This window comes from Saccoglossus kowalevskii, chromosome 13 (genome assembly GCF_978046115.1).
Source record: "Saccoglossus kowalevskii chromosome 13, keSacKowa6.1, whole genome shotgun sequence".
Taxonomy (NCBI): Eukaryota; Metazoa; Hemichordata; class Enteropneusta; family Harrimaniidae; genus Saccoglossus; species Saccoglossus kowalevskii.
The window spans coordinates 26,402,259-26,416,055 of NC_140653.1; positions in this window are offsets into that span (position 1 = coordinate 26,402,259).

The window sequence follows — 13,797 nt, forward strand, 5'->3', positions numbered from 1 at the left end:
CTGCATATAAATACAAATGCAGTGGGTCACAGTCTGCATATGAATACAACTGCAGTGGTTTACAGTCTGAATACGAATACAACTGCAGTGGATCAATGTCTGCATATGAATACAACTGCAGTGGGGCACAGTCTGCATATGAATATAAATGCAGTGGGTCACAGTCTGCATACGAATACAACTGCAGTGGATCAAAATCTGCATATGAATACAACCATAGTGGTTTACAGTCTGTATATGAATACAACTGCAGTGGGTCACAGTCTGCATACGAATACAACTGCAGTGGATCAAAATCTGCATATGAATACAACCATAGTGGTTTACAGTCTGAATACGAATACAACTACAGTGGATCAAAGTCTGCATATGAATACCACCATAGTGGTTTACAGTCTGCATATGAATACAACTGCAGTGGGTCACAGTCTGCATATAAATACAAATGCAGTGGATCAAAGTCTACATATAAATACAAATGCAGTGGATCAAAGTCTGCTTATGAATACAATCATAGTGGTTCACAACCTGCATATGAATACAACCACGGTGATTTACAATCTGCATATGAATACAACCATAGTGGTTTACAGTGTGAATACGAATACAACTGCAGTGGATCAAAGTCTGCATATGAATACAACCATAGTGGTTTACAGTCTGCATATGAATACAACTGCAGTGATCACAGTCTGCATATGAATCAAACTGCAGTGGATCACAGTCTGAATATGAATACAACTACAGTGGTTCACAATCTGCATATGAATACAACCACAATGGTTTACAGTCTGCATATGAATACAACTGCATTGGTTCACAGTCTGATAATTAATACAACCACAATGGTTTACAGTCTGCACATGAATACAACTGCATTGGTTCACAGTCTGCAAATAAATACAACCACAGTGATTTACAGTCTGCATATGAATACAACTGCAGTGGGTCACAGTCTGAATATGAATACAACTGCAGTGGGTCACAGTCTGCATATGAATACAACTGCAGTGGGTCACAATCTGAATATGAATACAACAGCAGTGGGTCACAGTCCGAATATGAATACAACTGCAGTGGGTCACAGTCTGCATATGAATACAACTGCAGTGGGTCACAGTCTGAATATGAATACAACTGCAGTGGATCACAGTCTGCATATGAATACAACTGCAGTGGGTCACAGTCTGCATATGAATACAACTGCAGTGGGTCACAGTCTGAATATGAATACAACTGCAGTGGGTCACAGTCTGCATATGAATACAACTGCAGTGGGTCACAGTCTGAATATGAATACAACTGCAGTGGGTCACAGTCTGCATATGAATACAACTGCAGTGGGTCACAGTCTGCATATGAATACAACTGCAGTGGGTCACAGTCTGAATATGAATACAACTGCAGTGGATCACAGTCTGCATATGAATACAACTGCAGTGGGTCACAGTCTGCATATGAATACAACTGCAGTGGGTCACAGTCTGAATATGAATACAACTGCAGTGGGTCACAGTCTGCATATGAATACAACTGCAGTGGGTCACAGTCTGAATATGAATACAACTGCAGTGGGTCACAGTCTGCATATGAATACAACTGCAGTGGGTCACAGTCTGCATATGAATACAACTGCAGTGGGTCACAGTCTACATATGAATACAACTGCAGTGGGTCACAGTCTGCATATGAATACAACTGCAGTGGGTCACAGTCTGCATATGAATACAACTGCAGTGGGTCAAAGTCTGCTTATGAATACAACTGCAGTGGGTCACAGTCTGCATATGAATACAACTGCAGTGGGTCACAGTCTGCATATGAATACAACAGCAGTGGGTCACAGCCTGAATATGAATACAACTGCAGTAGGTCACAGTATACATATGAATACAACTGCAGTGGGTCACAGTCTGAATATGAATACAACCATAGTGGTTTACAGTCTGCATGTGAATACGACTGCAGTGGATCAAAGTCTGAATATGATATTACATTATATACTTCCAGCTGAATAGTATAATACAACAAGATGGCACGATAATTTGAATAAAATTAGATAACATAATAAAATGAAACAATATGTATGACTAAATGTTACAAGATAATTCGATAATCGCACGTATAGAATTATAAAATGCGATAATTATGGCCAAATAAGATAACAATTTGAATAAGATTTTGTCGCAAGATAAAACGATAATTTCGGTTAAATAAGATAACACTAAATACTTTTGGCTAATTCAAGGCCGCATGATAATTGCGCCTAAATAATGTAATTACTGCTAATCCGCGGTAAAATTATTAGATAACTCCATAATAAAAAAACAACATAATAGATAAACAACAAAAATAGCTTTTATGTTCCGCAACAAATTTAAAGATTGTGGACGATCAAAAACTGAAAAGTAGCGATTTATACCACTACTATGACAACAGTCATACGACCTAACTCGCCGCGATAATCGTGTTTATATGTACAGGTCTTAGCCATGTGTCCACTTTTAGTGAAAATATAATAGAATCATTATTTCTAGCAAAATGACAAAATTAACTTGAAACACAAACAGTGGTTGACAAATTGTGTCAACAAGTGCGTATCAACCACGTGACTCGCTTTTGTTATGTTGAGCCATCGTCAACGAGATGTCCATTGTTGAGCAAAGCACAAAGTATTATAAAACATAGATCTTTGGAGTGTTCACCATTCATCAGTGTTACAACAAGATGTCACTATGATTTGTTGCCTGCGAAATTGTATTCGTCGAGCAAAGCCTAATCGAAAACATGTGTATATCTATTGTGTCCACCCTCTGTGTTGATTTCATAATAGACGTTATTAATCAACCTGCTAAAGCAAGGTGTTATTTTTGATTTGTCGCAGAGATCAGCAATACACCGTGACGTATATAATCTATTTTATTAAATGGTGATTTCACTGGAAAAAAAATCATTTTGTTACGCTACACGTGGAAACCATAAATCAGCACTTTCAGCCATTTAGTGTTTACAGTGCGTTTATGCACTCAACGACACTGTAACTGTGATAAAGATAAATCCTTCTTCAGGGCAGAGACGATATACGATTAAAAGTATTTTTATTCGCAGATGGAAACAAAATGTCTTCCTAATACAGGTTAGAATATAATTATCTGTGTATTTTTGATTCAGCATGATAGTGATAGACCCTCGTTTATAACTTCCACGACGTATGACAATTATCTCGATATTTCACATATTGACATGCAATAACATTGTGTTGTCCATAAGTTTTCATTCGGGCGCAACTTACAACGTTGGGCACACCTACGCCTCGATTTGAATGTATGTATTGACCAATTAAATTCTATGCTTTGTAGTATGTGATTTTATAAATCAACATGCAACAATGCCTTTCTTTCTTCGTGTATAGTTGTTTTGTGATTGGGGGTGAATTCAGCGTTGGCGTTATATTACATAAGGTTATATTCTATATCAACGTTATATTTTATCAAGTTATTAATCAGATAAAAATGACCTGAGCGTCGAAAAGTCGCAAAATAGATACAGTTTCATGGAAATTAACACGGATGTGTAGTGTAACATAGACGATAAATGACGATAAAATTTGACTTGAGAGGAAACTACAGGGCGTAACCGTTCGCGGCGTGGGCGAGGGTGAGTACGCGTAGATCAGAAAAAATGGATGTACGTACGTACGATTCAGGGTGAGCGTGTGCCTACAGAGCGGCGGTGAGTCTTGAATTCCTTCAACTAATCGTGCATTGACTTAGAGAAATAGTTGATGTGCCTCTCTTTGGTTTCACAGAAATTAGTTAGCGAGTAAATATTGAATGAACAACAGTTACTCTACACTGACGAGAGAAGAACTATCATCAGTTAATTCAGTCAGCTCGAAAAGTCAATGTTGATATTCTCGTTTCTACAGTCCAGGGAGTTACCGCCGATTTGAGTGGCGACAAATGGACAAGAACGGTGACGTCTGCCGGTGGCATATTTATTAAAGTAATTTTGATATATTCCCGGGGAGTGCAAAATGAAAATTTATGGGCGAGTGTGGTATAAGTTTACCTGGGAGTTGGTAATCCCAAAATGGGCGTGCACCAGACGGGATAAAAATGTGTCGAAATACGTAGGTTTACTTGATCACCTCAAAGGGTAGGTGCTATACTAGTGCGGTTTGTTGTTCTGCAGATACCCTTTGATTTTCTGCAGTTTCTAACTGAAGCTATGTAAGCTACTGCAGAGGGAATTTCGGCAACAGAAATTGAGGACGCGGTAATAATGTATAACTGTCTATACTTTGTGATACTACTTTTAAAATTCCACCTTCGCTCATCACAAAATTATTTTTTCTTACTGGTTGTACTACTTTGTATTAATGTGTTTACTAGCTGTAACCATAAACAGAAACCCAATGTTAGCGACAGTCAGATTTAGCCAATCAGAGTTAGCGATAGTCAGAGTTAGCCAATCAGAGTTAGCGACAGTCAGAGTTAGCCAATCAGAGCTTGTGAAAGTCAGAGTTAGCCAATCGGATTTAGCGACAGTCAGAAATAGCCAATCAGAGTTAGCGAAAGTCGGAGTTAGCCAATCTGAATTTGCAACAGTCAGAGTTAGCCAATCAGATTTAGCGACAGTCAGAAATAGCCAATCAGAGTTAGCGACAGTCAGAGTTAGCCAGTCTGAGTTTGCGGTATGTACCAGCATCAGCGTATGTTTTAACTGTTTTGTGAAAAAGTCGAAGTACACAACAACGAGCTCCAGGTGCTAAATTCGGCTTTACATGCGACAACGAGATTTTAGAGCAAACGTGAAAGATCCAGGTTACAACAAGACGAGTCGTGTCCCCGGGGAAACCGCTTGAACTCGACATTCGAGTAACAAATTAAGCCACTTGTTTGATATCATATTGACCCATGTGTGATGTATAATTATGGCCGTAAATAAAAGAAATATTACATTTATGTTGTAAAGAAGTGTAACAATACACTACCACCTAATTGTCATCATCGATTCCGAAACAAACAAATAATCCAACTAGACATCAAGTTCAATCTAAAAACGTGATACTGCCATTTTGAATTACATTGTGATATTTAATAATTTCAATTTAGATTTGAGATTGTATTTGCGTAAACAATCTGTTTTATTTGTTGGCCGTTATTACACCTTGGATGGAACCAGATTAATTAAGACATTTTTTAATTAGTAAACACTCTCCAATTTTATTTCCCACCGTTTATTTCTATTAGTATTAAGTATGACCACATAGGCATGGAATTATCAAACCATTATAAGATGTTTCTTGTACTTTTGCAAAATTCCAAACAATTGAATGGGATTTTATGCAATGTTTTGTAAAAATGTGATAGCGTAACTTGTGCTGTTTGCACCTAATATCCGTGAACCAAAGACTATGCTGGTGCAAGTTGTTCTTGGGGGGAGTGTCACTATTTGGGGGGGGTTAAGTTTTACCATATCCTTTCGGAAAGATAAAGTCTGTAGATTATGCAAATCTTTGTTAGACATGTCAACGTTGTAGCCTAATAGCGTTGCTATGGCAACCAATTTTCATCAGATTCGTTATTGTTTGGGGGTATCCCATACTAGAGGGAGAGTCATGAGCTTCACTAGTCTTCTCAAAAACACAAATCAATGATTTATTTGCTGTTATGGAAAAAACAATTATGATAACATTGAATAATGTGGGATATTCTGCCTCTAATTTGCATAATAGGCGAAATATTACATATTTTACACACATCTACTGAGCCGTCCATGAGTCAGAGAGGTTGTTGGCACCATTTTGAGGATGGGACAAGTACCACCAAACCTTTTTGAAATTCACGTAAAGTGAGCAAAAAGGAAGCTTTACCTGCTATGTACAGTTTGTGAAATGTTTATAGTTCATCGTTAGAACCATTACATGTATTACAGTACATTACACCTTTCCCATATATCGCACCATACAAGTGGTTTTATGACGTAAGGGGATCGACCATTTAAAACCATGAAGGTGGTGCCTTGAAGAGTATGGATTGTGTAACAGTTTTCGCGGTGTCTAATCTGTTCATTTGTATTTGTCCTTGAATGTGCCATCTTTTTGGTCCTGCATCACCTTGCATGTATTTGTTTTCTCAGTGTCTAGCCTGCAAATAAGTGCAGATTTCAACTAAACTTTATATGAAGATCAAACATGGTGGGTTGATGCTGAACGTTATTTTGTTTCACAATTAGACTGAATTTAATTAATGTTTGTGTATTTTAGTTAATAATTCAGTTGAAAGACAAAACAAAAAAGTGGTCATATATTTGGAACAGTGATTTCACTGACCTGGTTACTGTTACTGTAATAGATATAGACAACATTAACGAGGGGTGTTTAAATTTATGGATACACACACCTAACTGTTAGATATGTGTTCCCATAGTAACCATGATCACGCCCATAACAACCAATTCATTCGCCGTATTAAGTGCGTGTAAAATACGAAGTTTGTTTACATGAAATTTGAACGCACACGCTCTTCCCGGCATACTTAGTATGTCCATATTTTTTCTTCAAGTTGAATGCTTAATTATGTGTGTCCCTGGCAACCATGAACACACCCATAACATCCAGCTCAAGGCATACTAATTCCTTAATCTTTTGACTTATGTTTGCTCACATTTTGTTTGTTCACCCAAACACACAGAATATAACATTTCCACAGAGCATCAATTTGCTTGTTGATATATGCTAGCAATTATGCCTAGTGCAAATCACAGTGTTTCTTGAACCGCTTAGTAACCAATATAACTCATAGTTAGAGCGTGAGCCCATTTTCGGGTGAAGCCAACGAGTGATGTAGCTAGGATATTTTTACTTTAAATACTTGATGCATAACTAATAAGTTGGCCGGAGACAAATCATCTTGGGCTTGTGGTAATGTTGTTAATGGTTAACTAACGGAGGCTGTGTCATGCAATTAGTTGTTAAATTATTGTTAGCTGTTTTTCATAAAATATGACGCTTTAAGTATTTTGTGGTCTCAAATCAATATAATATGCGTCTTTTTTTCTATGTATATGTACGACTATTATAAGATTTGTTCACAATGACAAAAAAATAGAGTCACCTTCTACGATGACTGGCACTCCAGGCAACCACCCTGATTATGTCGGTCCGTCAAAGAAGTCATCCTATCTGCATAAATATCTCGTTATATTAATAATAATCCACTGGACCAGACGTTGTTATTGCTTTGAGGGCTTGTCCACGCTTCGATGAAACACATAGTAATATAAAATTAATAAATTGAAATAAAATAAAATAAAACTGCGAGACGTGAAATTAACGATTTCGCTACACGCCATTGTGGTGGTGTACAATCGCCTGTGGGCGTTTCACTCTAGAAAGCTTCTTGGGTACTAGTAAAACGGGTTCAGTTACCAGTAGCAACGTTGATTGTTATCTGTTAACTCTAATAATTATAATATAATAAGCAGCAAACACCTAATTAATCAATTATTTGTAGTCGAATGAACAAAGAGCACTGGCAAAGTACGTTTCCATTATTTCCGATGAAATCAGAATGAGAATGGAGCAGCCGATTATGTACTGCAGGGGTCATGGGTTTCCACGGATGGGATTTCGGGGTACGCAGCACGCGGAAAGTGCAACAATTGCGCTAAATGTCTATCGTATAAGTGTTAAGTATAAAATATAGGTACCCCCCTCCCCAAAAAAGTGTATTTCGCAAAATTTGTTCCGGTAATCGCGTCTGGTTAGTGTCAACACATGTGACGGGGTAGGGGGCACACCAAATGGTCCCTGAGTGTCGTAAATTATTTATGCGTGCATTAAAACACATGTAATTAAAATACTTTATCAATTTTATACCATTAGGTCATAAACATAGGCATTATAAAAACGTCATTAAAACTAAACATCGGATTTAAATCAACGAGCTGTATCAGATATTGAAAAGACATGTTTGTGTGTGTGTGTGTGTGTGGTTAAAAGGACAAATCAACTGTGATGACAAGTAATTAGGCTGACGATTAAACTCACTGAAGTAAAATACTGTGAATAGAAAAATAATGATATACACTTCAAAAATAAATCATGACAATCATTCAATAATTAACGCACTGTGGTCTTAATGGCTTTTGTGTATTCATCGGATACACAGTCGTCTGTCGAACGTCGCTCGTTGTTTTCTTTAAAATCGCAAACTAAGTGTGTCACTGGCAGGTGACACCGAATGTCCATGTGTCTCACTTCATTTGCTTCAACGGGCTACGGAGGCGCAGTATTTGGTTTCGGGGACTGGTCCATCTCATTTACCTTAGTCCCCGTCTTATGTAAAAGTGGCGAAAACCGTTTTTCTCGCCGTACATCACGCAACTTTTCCCCGTGTTTGGAATGAAGGAGTTTTTGTGACTTTCACTCGCATAAAAGTGATACCAAAGACATTATTGTCTTTGGTGATACTCACATGGTGGGCATGGTGGTTTTGAAGGGGGTACTCGAATCGGGTATTGTGTTCTGAAGGGTACGCACATCGGATATGAGGGTTCCGACGGGTGCACTCATCGGATATGCTGGTTCTGAGGGGTGCAAACGTCGGGTATGGTGGTTTCGAAGGGTGTACTCGAAATGGACATGAAGGTTCTGAAGGGTACGCACATCGGATATGGGGGTTCCGAGGGGTGCAAACGTCGGGTATGGTGGTTTCGAAAGGGTGCACTCATCGGATATGCTGGTTCTGAGGGGTACGCACATCGGAAATAGGGGTTCCGAGGGGTGCACTCATCGGATATGCTGGTTCTGAGGGGTGCAAACGTCTGGTATGGTGATTTCGAAGGGGATACTCGAAATGAACATGGAGGTTGTGAAGGGTACGCACATCGGATATGGGGTTCTGAGGGGTGCAAACGTCGGATATGGTGGTTTCGGGGTGTACTCATCGGATATGCTGGTTCTGAGGGGTACGCACATCGGATATGGGGGTTCCGAGGGGTGCACTCATCGGATATTCTGGTTCTGAGGGGTTCAAACGTCGGGTATGGTGGTTTTGAAGGGGGTACTCGAAATGAACATGGAGGTTGTGAAGGGTACGCACATCGGACATGGGGTTCTGAGGGGTGCAAACGTCGGATATGGTGGTTTCGGGGTGCACTCATCGGATATGCTGGTTCTGAGGGGTACGCACATCGGATATGGGGGTTCCGAGGGGTGCACTAATCGGATATTCTGGTTCTGAGGGGTGCAAACGTCGGGTATGGTGGTTTTGAAGGGGGTACTCGAAATGGACATGAAGGTTTTGAAGGGTACGCACATCGGACACTAGGGTTCCGAGAGGTACTCACATAAATGAGGTATCTGTGATACAGACACATATGTCGGACATTTTGTGAAATATATAGTTTGACCCTCGAATCGGATATTGTGTTCTGAAATTGACATGGAGGTTCTGAAGGGTACGCACAACGGATATGGGAGTTCCGATGGTGCACTCATCGGATATGCTGGTTCTGAGGAGTACGCACATCGGATACGGTGGTACTGAAGGGGGTACTCGAAATGAACATGGATGTTCTGGGGGAACGCAAATTGGGGGTTCCAAGGAGATAATCACATCCGGTATTGTGTTCTGAAGGGTACGCACATCGGATATGGGAGTTCCGAGGGGTGCACTCATCGGATATGCTGGTTCTGAGGGGTACGCACATCTGATACCGTGACGGTGGTACTGAAGGGGGTACTCGAAATGGAGATGGAGGTTCCGAAGGGTACGCACAACAGATATGGGGGTTCCGATGCTGCACTCATCGGATATACTGGTTCTGAGGAATATGCACATTGGATACGGTGGTACTGAAGGGGGTACTCGAAATGAACATGGAGGTTCTGAAGGGTACGCACATCGGATATGGGGGTTCTGGGGGAACGCAAATCGGATATGGGGGTTCCAAGGAGATAATCACATCGGATATTGTGTTCTGAAGGGTACGCACAACGGATATGGGGATTCCGAGGGGTGCACTCATCGGATATGCTGGTTCTGAGGAGTACGCACATCGGATACGGTGGTACTGAAGGGGGTACTCGAAATGGACATGGAAGTTGTGAAAGGTACGCACATCGGACATTAGGGTTCGGGGAGGTACTCACATAAAAGAGGTAAATAGTTAGGCTCTGTGGTACAGACACACATGTCGGACATTTTGTGAAATATATAGATTTGACCCTGTATTCTATTCACAATTTGTTTTATAATTAAGACCAAGGTTCTAACCAGAATGTAGAATTAGGACACACACACACCGTTTTAAACGAAATGTAAAAAGTAGAACTCTTATATTTTTGGGATACCCCACCCCATCTTGGGGAGTATTTTGGCACAGTCGCACACAAGCACACGGAAACGTTATCGCGTTTCTATCAACAGCGTTGAAAATCACGAGAAATACAGTGACACTCACTCGGTTTTCATAAAAGTATAAATAAAATGACATAACATAAAAATCGGGCAGTGGTGAATGAGTGTGAAAATAATTTTGTTTTTCCACCATAAATACATATGTAGGTCTGGGTGACACGCCCTCTATCATATATGGGGTAGTCTTGCACAGAGCGATAATATGCCGATGACGTCATGGTAACGGAAAAGGAGGGGGCGAAATCGACCGTGCAGGTGACTGGTATCTGGCGACTATATTATAAAACGAAATACTGCTAGAAAAACACATTCAGAGAACAAAGACAATTGTTTTTGCAGTTTCTTTTAAACATTTAATCATATTATAATAATTAACAATGTGAATCTGGTGGTTCACAGAGTGTGATGCGACCCGGGGATGCGACACGGCTTTGGGGTCGCTGCAATGCACGATAACGCTACCTTACACCACACACTATGATGACCAGAGGTTAAATTGGCTACTTGAATATGAACTACTTAACAACTCGCATTATGGGTGGGGTCTGGGAGCGAAAACAAAAATTACCAGGACTGTTGAGGGCGACAAGAACAATAAATACGACCCTTCAACAATCTCACCACTAGAGGGCGCTACGACGAGCTTCATAACTAGAGGGTCCGGTATGCCAGTATGCCATAGGAAGATCACACAAATGCACACGAGAAATAAATGTAGTCAATAATCACCCATTTGCAATCTGGTAGAGAAGTTTTAGAATTTTTGTTGATGTCCAGCTTTTTTTTATTTCACATACACCCCACCCCTCCAGACCAAGGACTTACTTGCCAACATTACATGTATGTAATAGTCAAAATACCAAGCTCAATGTGATCAAAAAAGCACAAACTTAGCAGCAGTAAACAAACTAATTTTGATTCACGGTTTCAACATTTTAGACTCATCTGTACATACAAACTGTTACTAGTTAAACATTAACTTTTATTTTCATTCCCAATCATTTGCATGGATTAGTCTTAGTTATTAAATTTCATCTAACTTTGAATGAATTCCATGATACCGTATTTGTTCCATTAAAAGCTCATCTCCAGTAGAAGCACATATAAACCTTGTTGTTGTATACTGAATCATAAAAATACTACTTATTTTGATTATAGAAATGCCTCTGCAATTTACGTAAGTATAGACGCTACTAAATGACAAATAGGATAATGGAAATTAAATAGAGTATGCTGTTATCCCATTCTGTAAGGGTGGTGGGGAAAGTTCAGAAAGATTATAAATATAGACAGAACACTTGTTCTTTTAGATAGACTCTAGAAGACATGAAAGTAAAACTGGAATGCTCGGTTTCAATAACCACGGGCATTATATAATCACTGTTATCTGCATCAGGTTCACTCTGGACTCGTCATTCGTTTTCCATAGAAATCTAAATGTTAAATGTAATTTGCATTTAACATGGGGAAATGATAATAATGGCCTTCACCACAATAGTAAGTTAGGGGTCAAACATTAGAAATCATGGGGGGGGGGGTACTTAAATTTTTTTTTCTCAGTCATGTCTGAACATTCTTATTTTTCCTGAATTTGCCAAAATGTTTACTCTGCAACACCTTGCAGCCAATTTTTTTTTCTCTCTTAGTGTCTAGCTTGTAAATTATTTTTTTTAGCAAATCTTTCTGCCAGCCATATGATTGCAAATGGTCAAGCCCTTATGAGGTTTTCCATTTTCTGTTTAGCCTCGGTCCATTTTCTAGAAAATGAACTTCAATGTTAATATCATTTCAAATTATTATCTATAACAAAACGTCTAATGTATACAACAATCCACGTCAACGTCAGAAACTGTTTTAGTGGATGAAAAGAAAGGCGCATTGGTTATATCAACAATTTGTGTGATGTACAATGATAGGTTTGAGATAAGCGTAGAGGAGTTCTCGCATGAAAATATGTTACAAAACCAAGAAATTAGCATACAGCAAATGATTACAAACATTTCCAAATATTTAATATGGATAAAAATGTATTTCCAATACACATTGTTTCATTTGAATCTTGAATTTAAAAAAAAAAATGTTTCATTATTCAAATGTTCTTTTTTCCTCAGAGTCCTGTTTATTAAATCCATAGGGAAAAATAAAAATAGTATTTCTCGTAAATTTGGGCTTGCTACACTATGTTTTTCATTAAACCTTCGTTATATTTTTTCAAATTATCTTTACAGTCTTTTGGTTCAAAATTAAAGAAAATATAGAAAAATACAGAAAAATCTGTGAACTATTTGCTCCAACAATTTGGCGGAAAAAATGATGATGTTCAAATTGAAGGAGTAAGGTTGGACATCCAAGACAATAGAATTTGTGGCTGATAGAAATCAATGTTTACGACTTCGTTTCATTATGAAGTTAGCAAAACAGAGAATAATGTGTAAGGTCTGAACACAAATTTTGTTTTTTTATTAGTGAATATTTGCAAAATTCTGTACATGAAATATTGAAATGAATAGTGGCAAGTGAGTATTGATCTAAAATCTACTTCAGATGCCACTGTGGATCAGGGCCCAGAAACATGTATATTATTCCTGACAGGACACAAACCAACCTAACATTCACAGAGTGATTAATCTTTTTACAGGGTAAGGTGGGGATTGGCACAAGAAAGTGCCATCCATTCTGAATGGGACATTTTAAAGTCAGTCATCCGTAGGCTACCGTCAAAGCAACAACATCCTGTTTATAAACACATGAAATCATTTTTCAGCAACTTCTGTACAAAATAATTTTCAACGAAACTTACATAGAAATTTACAGGCCCTAAATTATGTCTATCGCAAAACAATTCAACCGAAACTAGTTTGGTGCTACTAGTTTCTTGCAGCAATGAGTTCTATGAATGATGTTCCATTTCAAACTGCGTATGCACACACACAGCAATTTATTGAAATAAATACTAATTAAGTAACTTTTCACTGGTAAATGTTATTGAAAACATTATGCGCAATTTTGAGCAATAGTACTAAAGTGAAATATAAATGTGTGTCTGCATTCTCCATGAATCCATGTGATTACTTTCATCAGTTTGCTGGACTCTGATCAAAAACGTGTCTCAAAAAAACACTTTTACAACAGTTTTTCGATTATTTGTTCATATCGTAATGATAGAATCAGTCAATTTAGAGCTATCAGGTATGTATCAGAAAGCATTTTGGCAAAATTTTACTGAAAAGACAAGTTTTTTATTGCTCATGAATATTAATTTATGTAAATGAGACAAAACATGATGCAATTTAGATTGGCTCACTTGGTGAAATAATATCTTTGATACTGTACCATTTTTTGTCTTTAGTAAACGAACAATACCTTG